General features: G+C 55.5%; 1 long non-coding RNA gene across 1 annotated transcript; it reads right to left on the reverse strand.

Moving 5' to 3' along the window:
• Positions 1-5,105: 5,105 nt before the first annotated feature.
• LOC135314063 (uncharacterized) lies at positions 5,106-7,015 on the reverse strand. Its single transcript, XR_010373546.1, has 4 exons — positions 6,910-7,015; positions 6,449-6,511; positions 5,840-6,014; positions 5,106-5,300 (listed from the first exon to the last, which is right to left on the reverse strand). It is a non-coding gene; the product is annotated as an uncharacterized LOC135314063 (long non-coding RNA).
• Between the last annotated feature and the right edge of the window lie 5,157 nt (positions 7,016-12,172).

The following is a 12,172-nucleotide window of genomic DNA, read 5'->3' on the forward strand; positions in this document are numbered from 1 at the left end:
GTGTAGAAACCAGCTCAGTATTGTTTAAATCAGTGTAATTAACAAGGACTTTCCCATATCACAGAATCACAGAATGGTAGGGGTTGGAAGGGACCTCTGGAGATCATCTTGTCCAACCCCCCTGCCTGAGCAGGCACACCTAGAGCAGGGGGCACAGATGGGTTTTGAATGTCTCCAGGGAAGGAGACTCCACGACCTCCCTGGGCAGCCTGTTCCACTGCCCTCACAGGAAAGAAGTTTTTTTCCTGTTTAAGTGGAACTTCCTGTGTCCAACTTGTGCCCATTGCATAGGGCACCACTGAAGAGTCCATGAGATCCAGCTAATGATATCATTAGATCCAGCTAGAATAATCTTTATGAAGTTAATGTGAGGTGTTGGCATTTGAAAAATTAACTACATGCAGTTCACACATATGGATATTGTAGAACTGGGTGCTTTTTATTTAGTAAATTTTTTGGTTCACTGACAAATGCAGTTGCCATTATGGCCAAATTGGCCAACACACCTGACTGAACCCATCATGGGAAAAAACAAAAATAGCCCATCTAAATGAATAATCAAACCTACCAACTTTAGCAGCAATGTATTAATTAATTTATGACTTGGGTGATGTAAATGCTAAAATAGCATTTCCTTATCACTTCCTCATGCACTAAACCTGTCTCACAGCTTTGTGTGACAGCCTTGCAGCTGTGGGTTATGTGTGGGCTGATTTCTCTTCATGCTCATCAGGAGCGCTGCCTTGCCATGCTGACACTCCATCACCTAATCCTGCTGCAGTAAAATGGCCATGAGCTAGTGGCAGGGTGGGACAGGAGGATCCCAGCTAGCATCTACTGCATTCTCTGTCCTTCCAGGAAATTCCTCTCCCATTAGAAGGTCACCTCAGTGTCAGCAGCAGCTATGAAGTGACCCTTGCAACAGCTACTGCAGTAAACCACAGAAACCACATAATCTCTGTTGAACCTTACACCACAAAGTCACATCAGAACTGCAGAACCCTCGAACCCCCAACTACGCCATACAGGAGAAACTCTGCTGCTGCAGTGCCATCCATCTCTGTAATGTTAGGACTCTTCCTTGGTCCTCTCTTCCCTCAATTCCACCAGCCAGCTCACTCCTAACTTGTAGGAAGATATGGTAACTATCAAAATATCACTAGAAGAATCATGAGTAGAAAAATATGCAAGTTATGCCCTGTGTGGCCAAATGCCTCCTTCTGCAATGCATGCTCTCATGCTCTGCCACCTCGTGCACCAGGGCACTGCAGGAAGGCTGAGAGGCCTCTCTCTGTGTGTATGGTATTTGACTGATGCTATGAGGGATTTGTATACTGCAGCATCTGCCCACAGAGAAAACTTACCCTCAGCAACTTGGGTTAGAAAAGCTGGGTTTTTGTCCCAAGAGCAGTCCTAGATGAGTTCTAAGGTTCCACATAATGCAAAGGTGCAGAGAATTTTCATTGGGTGAACTGGGATGGGGGGAGGAAGATTTTTGATCCAGTCACTGACTACGAGACAGTCTCCTTAAACCTGGCCAAGAAAAGACCACGTGGGGGTCCCTGAGTCCTGTCTTGTTCCAGCTTTCACCCCATGGCTCTCTGCAAGGGGAGAGGTCCCGTCTGTTTCCCTTTTCTGCCATCTATTCAAATTGCAAGAATGCGTCCTGAGGCATGACTGAAAAGCAATGCTGCACAGGTCCTGCACAGATTGGAATCTTGAAGTAATCTGGGACTGAGGGAGGAGAGGTAAGGGATGTAGGAATTTGAAGCCTGAAAGAGGAGACTGAAAGAACCTGGATGGACTGTCCTGGATGTGCTGTGGCTATGAGTACAAAAACACGAAGCTGTCCACTTACAATGGTGGACAAAATGAAGAGGCTGGCTTTGAAAATGCTACTTTTCTAACGCGATTGTGCCCAAGTGTTAGTGGCAGATACATGGAGGCCAAACGAATTGGTGTACAGAGCTGCCAAATACAAGGACATGGGGAGAAGGAATGGACATAAGTCAAACAGATGAAGCTAAACATTGTGGTGAACAACAGGGTTTTAAAAGGACCGGACTGAGCGGGTTCAGAGGAGGGCCACACAAAAGTGACCCTCAGAGGTCTGGAACACCTCTCCTATGAGGAAAGGCCGAGGGAGTTGGGTTGTTCAGCCCAACTGAAGAGAAGGCTGCAGGGAGACCTTGCGGCCTCTTGATACTTGCAGGGGGCTTGTAAGATGGGGAGAGAGTTTTTAGGAGGGCCTGTTGCAGCAGGGCAAGGGGTAGTGGTTTTAAACTAAAAGAGGGTAGATTCAGAGCGGATATAAGGGAGACATTTTTTACACTGAGGGTGGTGAAACACTGGCACAGGTTGCCCCAGGAAGTGGTAGCTGTCCTATCCCTGGAAACAGTGACGGTCAGGCTGGACGGGGCTCTGAGCAGCCTGATGTAGTTGCAGATGGCCCTGCTCATTGCAGGTGGGGTTGGGCTAGATGGCCTTTACAGGGCCCTCGCAACCCAAACCATTCTGTGATGCTACGATTCAGGGTGCTGGGAGCATCGACTGCCAAGACCGAGTCAATCTGAACGCGAAATATGTGTTAGGATAAGCCAAATGTCTTTTGCCTCTGAAAGCGTGTGGCAGAGGAAAAAGTATTGCTCGGAGCTGTTTTGGGTGGAGTGGAGCAGAACTTGCATTAACTTTAGTGCCTGAGAGTGCCTGGTCCCTCCACCTCCACAAATTAAACCAAAATGAAAGACTTGCCTGCTTATGCGCAACTCGTCATGTTCTCCTAGCAGGCTGACTAGCTGACTGTTGGGACTACCTTCTCCACGGGCTTTGGTCAAGCCCTGGCCTGCTGGGGAGTTTTTTTTATCCTCCGTTCTTTGGCCCTCCAGAAGGAAAATGGAAATAACCTGAGAAAGAGTGTGCCAGCTCCCAGTGAGGGCTGGAGCGTCCCGCCCCAAGCAAGTAACCCTGGAAAGTCATCGTGCGGTCCTGAACAGACACTGGCATCCTTTTAACTGCAAGTTGGTGTTGTGTTACATGCTAAGGCACCGTTTGCTCAGTGGAGGCTGTCCTTTGCTAAGTGTCCTTATGTGCCATTGATAGTTGGGCTCCCGTGTCAAGGAGGAGCGTTGTCAAGAAGCAATCCCTAATTGCAGCCATCAGCTCAGGCCTGGGAGCCTGAGCGGTGGGGGCAGCGGCCCCACGGATCAAGCTCTGACCCCAGCTCCCTGCATGGTGGCAGGCTCGGTTCAGCGCTGATGGATTTGGGCTCACACCCCTAACATCCGCTGGCTCCCACGTCGTACGGTGTCACTCCATCTCCCGACACAGACCCCGGAGGAGCGTCATGAGGAATTCATGAGGGAAACCCAACCATTTCCCGTAAAACGGGAGTTGGCAACCCTTTTAAGGGACTGGGAGGGAGCCCTTTGTCTCACCACATCTTCTGCCAGCTCTCGTGCTCAGTGTTGACTGAGGGTGCTGGCCAATTTCCCCTTTCTGCTCTTGTCTTTTGCACAGAGGCAGGCTGGGTCTTTCCTATTACACTGACTTCAGCTGCAGTTCTCCCCTGGTGTTTATCCCGCGGGGTGTACGGTGGTAATAAAGAGCATAGGAAAGACACAGACCTGCTGGAGCAGGTGCAGAGCAGGGCCACAAAGATGATGATGAGGGGGCTGGAGCAGCTGGCAGTAGCTCAGGTGTCTGAAGTTAGGTCACCTGCATGCTATCAACGAGTCTGTGACAAATGGGGGAAAGAAAGACCGCAGTCCTGCTGTTCTCTCAACAGGAGGGTGGCATCAAACCCAAAGTCGGCCTAGCCTAGGGTCCCTTGCCAGTGGGCAAAGCCCAGGGTGGCACGTTGGAGCAAGGCCAGCACGTGATACTTCCCCTGTGTGCTCTCCCGTGCCCCTGTGACCTACAGCACCAATTTGGTGAGCAGCGGAGGAGCCTGGTGACCTCTTGGCTGGCTCCTGGCAGCTCTCCAGACACTCTTTCCAGGCCATGTGCAACAGCTGTCGAGGAGCGGACGGACCAACGTACGGCCCCTTGGGCTCACTGACCCGGAGAGCTCGCACGCACAGAGGGGGAGCCCGCGCTGAAGCACTGGAGGGCAAAACCATCATCCAGGCTTCTGGAGGAGAAGCGTTAAAACCCTCTCCCCCTCAACACGTTTACACCTTGATGGCAATAATAACTGCGATCTAAGCCAAGGCCTCGGAACTAAGAGCGGGCCCAGCCTCCCTTAAGTCGAAAAAGCCACGTGCTTACTGTTGTACCCCGCCCAAAGTGCCTGATCTGCACCAGCGAAGGGCCTTGGTTGTCAGTGTGTGGTTTGCTTTGGTGTCCTGTGAACAGTGGCCGCAGCCTGGGCAGCACAGCTGAACTCTTACAAATGCCTCGGGGCAGCCTTTCAAGCAGTGGGGTGGTCACCACTTTCTTACTGCCAAGGCAGTAAAAGCCTGGCTCAGGGAGCTTCTTAACAGCAGGCTCAGCAGCCAAGAGTGGACACACTTTGCAGCACCCCCAATTGGTGGTGGTGGCCCACCAATTAGGGCCCATCAAGGGCCCATTAATTAGTGAGGACCTTTGTTTTGCCTCCAGTACATTTGCTTGTCAGACTTGTGCTGAGCACCCAGGAGGTGCTCTTGATGGCTCCCCCTTTTCCTGGGTATGCCATCTGAGGAGGTCAGCTGTGGCCAGACGATCCCGCTGCAACAATCGTTCCCTCAGCCCACGGACCTTCACCGGTCCATGCGACTGGCCAGGTTGGGCCCCCGTCACTGCCTCCCGCACCGCGTGTGGGTCAGGTTGGTGTTGCTGGCCATGGCCGTGGGCTGCCCCAGCCCCTCGGGGCCCCGCCGCTGGCCAGAGGAGCCCCGTGCCTGGCTCCTGCCTGCCGACACAGTGGGCATCCACGGCTGCGCCCGGCTGCGGAGCTCAGCCGGTGCTGGTGCCTCGCGGGGTTTGCTGTTTGTACCACTGGAGACTTGTGTGCCAGCTCTGTCCCTCTTTATTTGTAGAGAAACGGCTGATCCCCGAAGCTGTTGGTGGGGGCTCTGTCAGTGCACCCCCAGGCCCTCCCCTGGCGGGGCTGCCTTCAGCCCCTGCTGGGGGGCCGGACCATCAGGCTCGGGGGGCGGGGGGGCCGTGGGGAGGGCGGGCGTGCCGGTTTCCCATGCACAAGTGGCGGCCGCTGGCGTTGGGTCCAGCTCTCAGGGGTGCTGGGCCGGCGGGTCCGGCTCTGCGGGCGCGAGGGGTATCTGCTGGTTTCCCGGCGGGCTTCTGAAGCTGCAGAGGCATGCCTGTGGAGAGAGGAGGCTGCTGAGGCCCTCAGCTGCAGATGGGGCACAGGGACTCTCCAATCCACAGCACGGCCCTGAGCTGGCAAGGCTCCCCAGCACGGGCTGAGCTGCCGGCACACCTTGGCCGAGGTGGACACCTGCACCTCATGGCCCTGGCAAGCAGGGGCATTCCTCGGGGCAGCTTTGCTGGTCAGGAGCGGGCGCTAGCGCACGTCTTGCTTTCTAGGGCAAGCTCGCCCCTGCTATTTCTCATCCCTGACCTTGCTTTGCCTATGCCTGGTGCTCCTGGGGCTGCTTTTGTCCAGGCAGGGTCGGTTTGAGCTGACACTGGCACCAGTGAGAGCGGGCTCTCGAGACAAAGGCCCAGGAGTCAAGATGCCAATTAAAGCGTCTGACAGCAGCAGAAACCTCAGCAGAGTTTTTTGGCCAACCCCTAACTAACCAACCACTCCACAGCAGCCTGACTAGGAATGCTTCGTGGCTACGACAAGCAGCCATGGAAGGAAGCATTCGGGGAGGGGGGGAAATGAATGACTCACCGTCTTCTATTTCTCCGCCGTCGGATCATGACATAGCACAACGCTATTGCAAGTGGCACGGAAATCACGACTGCTGCTGTGCCTATCATACAGCGTCTTCGCACATCTTGGGGACAGAAAAAACTTGCGGTGCTCTGGGGGTTGGAAACGCTTGGGATTGTCTCGCCAGCCACACCTGGAGGAGCAATTTGGGACGTTAGCCCGTCCTGTGCACCGCAGGTAAGCCCACGGCACATTTGATATGGCCAGGAAGGTCTCTGTTTCCCCCCAGTGCTGGTGCCTGGAGGCACACTCCCACCCTTTGGGACAGGCTGTCCCGCCGACCAAAACTCAGGCGGCTGTCAGGAGAGCACGGTGGGGGAGCGCAGCTGCTTGAGCAGTCGCTCGGACGAAAGCTATCCCTGCAGCAGGGAGGGGCACCCGCAACCCTCCCTCCCTCCCTGCGGGCCAGCCCCCACACCCCGTGGGGACCGAGTCAGGCCTTCTCAAGAGACCCTTGAGCCTTGCTCTCCCCTTCTGCCTCTTCTCCAGCATGGGCACCACCTGCAGCCGCTCCCAGGTTTTGGGACATGTCTCCCGCTTAGGGACCCCAGCGAGACTGCTCAGTACCTGAGTCTGTGCGGAAAAATTCATATACGCTGCCATGGTGGTCTCCTCCGGCCTTTGACAGCCCTGGCAAAAAGCAGAGACGACAGGTAAAGCCTCGTCACGGCTCAGGCACAGCAGGTGCAGGAGGACGGGGAGGTTCCCTCTGAGGCCCTGCCCAGTCGGGGAGTCAGGGCATCGCTCTGGACCTCAGCTCATGGGAGGGATCCCTCTCTGTGCTGCTCTTGTGCTTTGGGCCTCTAGGGTCTCACGGCAAGCACTGGGATGCAGCCACAGCGGGAGGTACGTTTGTGCAAGAGTCACGTTCCCCACCGTCTGCGGAACGTGTTCCCGATGCCTCGAACCCAAAACCCTTTCATCTTTGGCTGCTGCTGTGTTGTGCCAGAGCCAGCACCGGGGGAGGAGCCTGCTGACATATAGCGATCCCAATGGGTGACACCGCCTGACCACGGGACGGCAATTACCTGGCATGCCGTTGGCTTGCATCGCCTCTGTTTCTTCAGCAGAGGCTGGCAGGGAGCCACTGCTTCCTTCCAAAAACGCCTCCTTCTGTGCAGCCTCTCGGTCCGTCCCTTGAGAAATCAAGCGGGACATTGGATTAGTTGGAACCCTTCCCATCAGGGAGGTGGCATCTTTGGGAGGCAGTGCTTCTCAAAGACATGGGTAATAAGGTTTAGACAAATTGCCGGGGCTTTTGGGGCTGCGCCTAGTCACTAGTCCAAACAACAGCCAGGCCTGATCTGCTGGGAGACCAGGAAATTGCACGCGATCTCCTGGTTCGCATTGCACGTAGTGCGTTTTTGGGAGACGGTAAGGTGATGCTAAATGCCTTCCTTCAAAGAGGATGGGAAGAAGATGCAGCCAGGCCAGCCGGGGAAACAGCCCTTCTGAGCAGGGCTGCTCCTATGCAAGGCCCTCCTGCCCTTCTCTGTAAGCCCCAGCAACGGTCACGTTCGTCCCATCCCAGCTATCGGTCTGCAGATGGGAAATCGAGCACAAGGCAGAAAGCCCGCTGAGTCAGCATCTCTGCCCGACCTCCAGCACTAGGAAAGGGCAAGCAGCACTGCTTGGGACCTTGCCCCCACCTGGAACTGGCTCTCAGTGGGCAAGCAGCACTGCGCGTGCTGAGCACAAGTGCAGCACGCGCCAGGCCCTCCAATCTGCCTGCGACATCTGCACAAGCCGCCTCTGAGCCGTACTGGGCAAGCTGGGACTGCAGCTGCCTCTGGCACTCGGCCTGAAGCACAACAGGCAGCAAAGGCTCTGCACCATCTCTATGGCTTGCCAGCACCTGCAAGGTGCGAAAGCCAGCGTCGCTGCAGCGAGGCCCTGATCAATCCCTTCCCGCTGCGCAGGCTACAGCGTGCCCAGTCTTGTACGTAAAACCTCCGGTTGTCACATCTCACGGCTAAGGCAGAGCGAAAGACACCCACCGTGTCCTCTCTCCAGTTCTTCCAGCATTTGCCTTAGGGCATGCGATGGCCCCGGGGACTTTTTCCCTCCTTCAGCTTGGTACCTGGCTCTTGGAGGACCTTCAGGGAAAGCATTTGGTGCAATTTCACAGGAATAAATTACAGGCAACCAGTGCTTAGCCTGCAAGGTCAGCGGAGACGGACCACTCACCCCTGCGATGCCAGCCGCTCTGTAGCACAGCATCCAGCCGAGGAGCTGCAAAAGTCCTCCCTACGGGCACGTCTGTAACTAAACACCCAGAGAAGCCTCCGTCACCTGTTGTCTGCGCATCATTGGCCACGGAAGGAGCAGCTTGCATTTCACATGGCAAGAAGATTAAAAGGTGACTGCTCCCTCCTCCCACTGCCTTAACCTGTGGGATTGCTCTCAGGCTCGGGGACAGGAAGAGGCCAAGAGGTCAGGAAGCTCTCGACTTTGAGAGGACCTTCAGGAAAATGGCACATGAATAAACTCTTGCCACAGTGTCAATGTTAATTCTTTCAAGGAAAGGGACACCGAGACCTTACCTCCAGGAAGCCCCAAGGGCTCCAAACCAACATCCAGCCGAGAGGCTGGATAACCGTTGCCACGACCCTCACCTAAAAGCAAGCACAGAAGAGTAACGTTTCCGTTGCATGTTGGGATCCACTTCTGCCCTCGTGAACTGCAGGCACTGGAAGGGGGTCAGGTAACGAGGTGGTAGCCAGACATAGGTGGGGAGTGCCAAAGCTGCAGAGGGGCCCGGGGACGTCTTGACTGGCTCCTTGCAGCTCTTCAGACACTCTTTGCAGGCCATGTGCAACACCCGTTGAGGAGCAGCCGGACCAACATACGGCCCTTTGGGGCTTTCTTCTCGGGAGAGCTCTCTCTCACACACACACACACACAAACACACAGAGAGGTGACCCTCGTTAAAGCTCTGGAGGGAAAAAAACCCATCACCCACGCTTCTTGGGGAGAAGAGCCCGCTGGCCTGTGAAAGGCTGCACCAGCGCTGCCTGCTTACCTGCTTCCAGTGCTTGCCACGGAGCAGCCTGGGTAACCCTGGCATGCAGGGCCACCAGGAGGAGGATGAGGAGGAGGTGGTGGGTGGTGGCCATGGCCCTGCCACTGCCGCAGCCGCTGCTGTCGCTGCTGTCGCTGCAGCCGCTGCTGTCGCTGCCGCTGCTGCCGCTGCTGCTGCTGCAGATGGGTCCGGGGGCTGAGCGGTCAGTATTTATAGCCAGCACAGCACTGTGGGGCTCTGTGATGTCACAGCCTCGCTGTGACCTCACGGCCTGGCCGAGCCTGTGTGGGGATGGCCCTCGGGGCGCTCGTGGAGAGCCGCTGGAGCACAGCCAGGGGAGCTGCCCTCTTTGGGAGGGGAGCACATCCCGTCGGGCAGCTCTGTCCAAGGGCTGGGACACAGGCCCAGCTGGGGCTGAGCCCACGGCTCTGCTCTGTTTTCCGGGCACTGTCACAGGGGCAGCGAGGAGTTCACAGTCCCCCAGAACAACCAGAAACCACAGCCAAGGGCTTTCTGACCTCCTTGGGGGCTGTTAGCAACAGCTCGTGAGGCTGAAGAGTGAGCTATTTCAGTCTCAAGACAAGTGCAAGATCCCCTTCCGTCGGCAGCTTCCAGGCTGGAGCCCAGTTTGGTGCCTTGGGGGACCCCAGGGCTAACGAGTCACTTTTGTTTTCCACCAAAGATGAAGCCTTGACTTTTCCATTCCTTCTTCATGTGAAATTTAAGGGAGTACGCTCTGTCAGGCTCCTGAAAGAGCAAAGTCAATCCCTGAAACAGAAGAGTACTCTCTCCAATTATTTGACATGCAAAGGGAACCCAGGAGAGCACAGGGTGTGTATATACCACCTGACCAACCTAGTGGCCTTCTATGATGGAGTGACTACATCAGCGGACAAGGGAAGAGCTACAGATGTCATCTAGCTGGACTTCCAAAAGGCCTTTGACACGGTCCCCCATATCATCCTTCTCTCTAGATTGGAGAGCTATGGATCTGATGGATGGACTGTTTGGTGGATAAGGAATTGGCTGTATGGTCTCATCCAGAGGGTCATGGTCAATGGCTCAGTGTCCAGATGGAGATCAGGGACGAGTGGTGTCCCTCAGTGTTCTGTACTGGGACGAGTACTGTTTAACATCTTCATCAATGCAATGGCATAGACAGCAGGATCGAGTGCCCCCTCGGCAAGTTTGCAGGCGACAGCAAGCTGAGTGGTGCGGCTGACACGCCTGAGGGATGGGGTGCCATCCAGAGGGAGCTGGGCAAGCTCAAGAAGTGGGCTCATGGGAACATCACGCGGTTCACGAAGGCCAAGTGCAGGGTCCTGCGCCTGCAGGGTTGGGGCAAGCCCCGGTATCAACAGAGCCTGGGGGATGAAGGGATTGAGAGCAGCCCTGTGGAAAAGGACTTGGGGGTACTGGTAGATGGAAAGCTGCACAGGAGCCGGCAATGAGCACTCGCAGCCCAGAAAGCCGATGTTATCCTGGGCTGCATCAAAAGAAGGGTGGGCAGCAGGTGGAGGGAGGTGATTCTGCCCCTCCGCTCCGCTCTGGTGAGACCCCACCTGCAGTACTGTGTCCAGCTCTGGAGCCCTGAGCACAGGAAAGACATGGAGCTGTTGGAGCGGGTCCAGAGGAGGGCCACAAAAGTGACCCTCAGAGGTCTGGAACACCTCTCCTATGAGGAAAGGCCGAGGGAGTTGGGTTGTTCAGCCCAACTGACGAGAAGGCTGCGGGGAGACCTCCTTGCGGCCTCTCGATACTTGCAGGGGGCTTGTAAGATGGGGAGAGAGTTTTTAGGAGGGCCTATTGCAGCAGGGCAAGGGGTAGTGGTTTTAAACTAAAAGAGGGTAGATTCAGAGCGGATATAAGGGAGACATTTTTTACACTGAGGGTGGTGAAACACCGGCACAGGTTGCCCCGGGAAGTGGTAGCTGTCCCATCCCTGGAAACAGTGACGGTCAGGCTGGACGAGGCTCTGAGCAGCCTGATGTAGTTGCAGATGGCCCTGCTCATTGCAGGTGGGGTTGGGCTAGATGGCCTTTACAGGGCCCTCGCAACCCAAACCATTCTGTGATGCTACGATTCAGGGTGCTGGGAGCATCGACTGCCAAGACCGAGTCAATCTGAACGCGAAATATGTGTTAGGATAAGCCAAATGTCTTTTGCCTCTGAAAGCGTGTGGCAGAGGAAAAAGTATTGCTCGGAGCTGTTTTGGGTGGAGTGGAGCAGAACTTGCATTAACTTTAGTGCCTGAGAGTGCCTGGTCCCTCCACCTCCACAAATTAAACCAAAATGAAAGACTTGCCTGCTTATGCGCAACTCGTCATGTTCTCCTAGCAGGCTGACTAGCTGACTGTTGGGACTACCTTCTCCACGGGCTTTGGTCAAGCCCTGGCCTGCTGGGGAGTTTTTTTTATCCTCCGTTCTTTGGCCCTCCAGAAGGAAAATGGAAATAACCTGAGAAAGAGTGTGCCAGCTCCCAGTGAGGGCTGGAGCGTCCCGCCCCAAGCAAGTAACCCTGGAAAGTCATCGTGCGGTCCTGAACAGACACTGGCATCCTTTTAACTGCAAGTTGGTGTTGTGTTACATGCTAAGGCACCGTTTGCTCAGTGGAGGCTGTCCTTTGCTAAGTGTCCTTATGTGCCATTGATAGTTGGGCTCCCGTGTCAAGGAGGAGCGTTGTCAAGAAGCAATCCCTAATTGCAGCCATCAGCTCAGGCCTGGGAGCCTGAGCGGTGGGGGCAGCGGCCCCACGGATCAAGCTCTGACCCCAGCTCCCTGCATGGTGGCAGGCTCGGTTCAGCGCTGATGGATTTGGGCTCACACCCCTAACATCCGCTGGCTCCCACGTCGTACGGTGTCACTCCATCTCCCGACACAGACCCCGGAGGAGCGTCATGAGGAATTCATGAGGGAAACCCAACCATTTCCCGTAAAACGGGAGTTGGCAACCCTTTTAAGGGACTGGGAGGGAGCCCTTTGTCTCACCACATCTTCTGCCAGCTCTCGTGCTCAGTGTTGACTGAGGGTGCTGGCCAATTTCCCCTTTCTGCTCTTGTCTTTTGCACAGAGGCAGGCTGGGTCTTTCCTATTACACTGACTTCAGCTGCAGTTCTCCCCTGGTGTTTATCCCGCGGGGTGTACGGTGGTAATAAAGAGCATAGGAAAGACACAGACCTGCTGGAGCAGGTGCAGAGCAGGGCCACAAAGATGATGATGAGGGGGCTGGAGCAGCTGGCAGTAGCTCAGGTGTCTGAAGTTAGGTCACC

The sequence above is a fragment of the Phalacrocorax carbo genome, chromosome 6, assembly GCF_963921805.1.
Source record: "Phalacrocorax carbo chromosome 6, bPhaCar2.1, whole genome shotgun sequence".
NCBI lineage: Eukaryota > Metazoa > Chordata > Aves > Suliformes > Phalacrocoracidae > Phalacrocorax > Phalacrocorax carbo.